A 4,468-nucleotide genomic window follows, 5' to 3' on the forward strand; every position below is an offset into this window, starting at 1 on the left:
TCCCATGGACAAAGGAGCTTGAAAGACTACAGTCACGAGTTCACAAAGAGTTGGACACAACTGAAGCAACTGAGCACTGATATATCTGGGTTTATTTCTAGTGTCTTATTTTTGTTCTCTGCCTTTTCTGTTTCTTTTTTCATTGTTTATGCCTTTTGTGTGTGTGTGTTTATTTCCCCTGGACTTTTTTTTAAAACTCATTTCCTCCACTCTACCATTTTGGAATTTATACACACTTGCTGCCTTTTTTTCCCCACTAAGCTTTAGAAATTTAAACATGCATACTTAACAAAGTTTTGAGTTAAAAGGATTTAAATTTGCTTTTGCCAAGTGCCTTGGGGCACTACCAAACTGGGACCACTTTAAACTGAATTCTTAGCTCTAGGTTTTTTTTCCCACACAGGAAGTGTGAATTCAGGGCAGAAGTTCTGGCTTGTAGTTATTGAATTCTTAGGGGAGATTTTTCTTCCCTCCACCTGACACCAAGGTAGAAAAAGGCAACTTTGCTAGCTGTCTCTTTAGATTTCAGATGCAGTCATCATTTTGCAAACTTCTGTTAGAAGCCACCTTCCCTGGGGACTCAGATGGTAAAGCGTCTGCCTACAACGCGGGAGACCTGGGTTCAATCTCTGGGTCGGGAAGCTCTTCTGATGAAGGAAATGGCAACCCACTCCAATACTTTTGCCTGGGAAATCCCATGGAAGGAGGTGGCTAGTAGGCTACAGTCCACCGGGTCACAAAGAGTCGGATATGACTGAGCGACTTCACTTTCACTTTCCTGTTAGAACCCCCTCCTTGGGTGGGGCCTCTTCTTTATCTCCTGCCTTCAGTATCCTGTTCTGGCTCCCACCCCTTACCCTAAGTTTACCAGGAGCTAGAATAGATTCACTCATTCTGAACATGTGTGTTCACTCATTCTGAAAATTCTTTACATTTTGCCATTTGGGGGTTACTTTTAAGCTGTGTGTGAGGGAGTAGCATTTTCCTGTTTAACCTGGTTTTTTTTAGGTTGACTTGAGAACCAGTCAGCATTAACAAGAGAAAGGTTCACTTGGTGGTGTTTCATTCTGAAAAATCTGAAGGACCCAGCCTCCATCCCAGATAGATGGGAACTAAAGGGTCCTTTATTGCCAGTTCAAGATCAGAGGAGGCAGGAGACAGGGAAAGACTTGGGAGAAGGGATGAATAGAGGGAAAGAGATGGTGGGGAGGTGGAATCTGTGATATGATAGGATAAAAGACTCCATGGGAGAAGTAAATAAATGTTTTGCTCTATACTCTGGGCTCTTTTTTATTCAGGGTTTTTCTGGTTTTCTTTTTGGTGATGGATTCAGCTGATATACTAGCTCACATTAAAACATGATCAAGGAGTTTTATACATATAACATCAGAAATAATGTTCAGTTCAGTCGCTCAGTTGTGTCCCACTCTTTTCGACCCCATGAATTGCAGCACGTGTTAAAAAGTCCATAGACAGTAGCTCCAATCTTTATAGACATTCTTTTAATTTCCTTGGCCCTCAGTTTCCTCGTTTGTAGAATGTGGCCAGTTGAGAATTATTTTGAGGATTGTTTGAGTTGAACATATTTGTACACTGTGAAATTTTGTACAGATAGCAACATTTTATATTATGCTTCTCATTTCATTGTACCTTAGGAGCTTCTGGGGCTCCTGGAAATAAAGAACTTCCTTCAGAATTCTACTTGATGGGTCAGTAATGGTTAAAACTTTTTAAAAAAATTTTTTTATTTTTAAACTTTACAAATTGTATTAGTTTTGCCAAATATCAAAATGAATCCGCCACAGGTATACATGTGTTCCCCATCCTGATCCCTCCTCCCTCCTCCCTCCCCATACCATCCCTCTGGGTCGTCCCAGTGCACTAGCCCCAAGCATCCAGTATCGTGCATCGAACCCGGACTGGCATCTCGTTTCATACATGATATTATACATGTTTCAATGCCATTCTCCCAAATCTTCCCACCCTCTCCCTCTGCAACAGAGTTCATAAGACTGTTCTATACATCATTGTCTCTTTTGCTGTCTCGTACACAGGGTTATTGTTAGCATCTTTCTAAATTCCATATATATGCGTTAGTATACTGTATTGGTGTTTTTCTTTCTGGCTTACTTCACAAAAACAAAAAACCAAAAACAAAAAACTTCTGTTACCATGTTTTAAGTCAACATCTTTCAGGGCAAAAAAGAAACTTTGGACACTTTAAAAGAATGTTTTTCTTTTCCTCATATTAAAGTACAAAGCCTTATGTATGTTGATAGGTAGATTTTATAATTCTCATAATTCCAGGGACATAAAGGTGCTATTACTTGGAAAAATCAGATCAGCCTCTCTAATTGCAAGAGCTCTCTCCAGAAGTACTTCTTCAAAATCAGTAAATGATTGAAAGTCCTCTCCAGAACATGCTCTAACTATCCCAAATGAATTAATAAGGATGCAAAAATAGTCTAAGAAATGCTCAAAACTAAATTTATCTGCAATGTACAGAGAATGACATTCAGAATTAACAATTCTGTCTTGAGAGAGTCTGGCAGAAATTGGGTATGACCTGAGACATGTAGGAAGTAGCAGAGACAAGATCACTGGGGGCTTCCCTGATGGTTCAGTGGTAAGGAACCCACCTGCTAATGCAGGAGACATGAGTTCAGTCCCTGGGTTGGGAAGACCCCTGGAGAGGAAATGGCAACCCACTCTAGTATTCTTGCCTGGGAAATCCCATGAACAGAGGAGCCTGGCAAGCTACGGTCCATGGGGCCGCAAAGAGTCGGACGTGACTTAGCAACTAAACAACCCTAAATAAAGCTAAGCTCTGATTTATTTCCTATAATAACATCAACAAAAAATGTATATTAAAAAAATTTCAAAAGATCATTGGAAGGCAGTAGAGCACAGCCAGGTTCTAGGACTCTGAAGTCTAACAGACCTGGTTCCAGTCACTTCTGAGCTGTGTGATCTCTGCTTCTCCCTGTAAAATGGGGATAATAATATGCTATCAATTGTGAAATGATAAAATGAGCTCAAGCATATAGAGTGTTTAGCATAGTGCTTCACATAAAGGGCTCTAAACATTTTGGCTGTCATCATCTTCATCATCTATAATTTAGAACAATTCTATGGAGTGCTATATTGAATAAATTGAGTAGTTGTTAACATAATTTGCCAGTTATTTTTATCCCAAATAGCCAGACAATAACTGTATTTATTTTTCGGGTACTCTTTAGTAATAATTGATGTTTGTAACAATGACCACCTCCCATTTTCTCTCCTACCCAGGTACTGTAAAATTTAGAATTGTCAAAGAAAGTTTAAATTTTGGACATTACATGATATTGTGATATAATAGTAAGGGAACAGAATAAGGATCAGAACCAGGTTTCAGTAGTAACTACTTCGTACAGATCTGTGACCTGGGGTAATCCATTTAACCATTCCTCACATGTATTCCTGTTTTGAAGAATAAAGAGTAATATAGGATCCATGGGACTTCCCTGGTAGTCCAATGATTAAGAATATGCCTTCCAAAGCAGGGGATATGGGTTCAGCCCCTGGTTGGGCAAGTAAGCCTGTGGAGCAACTAGAGAGCCTGTGCACCACAACTAAAGAAAGTCCAAGTGCTGCAGGGAAGACCTGCGCAGCCAGACTTTTTTTAAGAAAAAGAGTAATAGAGGATCCAGATTGCTAATGTATGTATGATGGAATAGGGTTTTCTTCCCTACCACTTCTTTCCATTTTCTAGAATGTTGCATTCTAAAAGCTACATTAATAGAAGGCTCAGGAGTTTTTTGTTATTTTCCCAAATAAAATTCACCATTTCTTCTATAAAAGGTGTGTTTAAAACAGTATTACTTAATGCAGTGAAGGAGAAAAAGTATCAGTGCAATGAGGAAAGATCTAATTGAATTAGATATTCTATCTGGGGGTCAGACCCCCATGAGGAGTTTCCCCCACTGCCTCAAGCATACTCAAGTTTTGAAAACTGCTCACTATCAAAAGTAGAACCAGTTGGAGCAAAGAAAGACTGACAACGTCCTTTGGAAGCAAGACCCAGGAAGAACTGGAGCTGAGACTTTCCTGGAAGGAAGAAGTGAGTGTATCAAAAGGACGAAGGGACTGCGTATGTCTATAGAGCAGCACTGTCCAACAGTAACATAATGTAAGGCACACATGCGATCCACATACGTAATTTAAAATGTTCTGGTAGCATATTAAAACAGCAAAAAGAGGGACTTCCCTGTGGTCCAGTGCCTAATACGCCAAGCTCCCAATACAGGGGGCCCAGGTTCAATCCCTGGTCATATCCCACATGCCTCAACCAAGAGCTTGCATTGCTGTTGTTTTAGTCGCTAAGTTGTGTCTGACTCTTTGCGACCCCATGGACTGTAGCCCGGCAGGCTCCTCTGTCCATGGGATTCTCCAGGCAAGAATACTGGAATGGGCTGCTATTTCCTCC

This window comes from Bos indicus x Bos taurus, chromosome 6 (assembly GCF_003369695.1).
Source record: "Bos indicus x Bos taurus breed Angus x Brahman F1 hybrid chromosome 6, Bos_hybrid_MaternalHap_v2.0, whole genome shotgun sequence".
Taxonomy (NCBI): domain Eukaryota; kingdom Metazoa; phylum Chordata; class Mammalia; order Artiodactyla; family Bovidae; genus Bos; species Bos indicus x Bos taurus.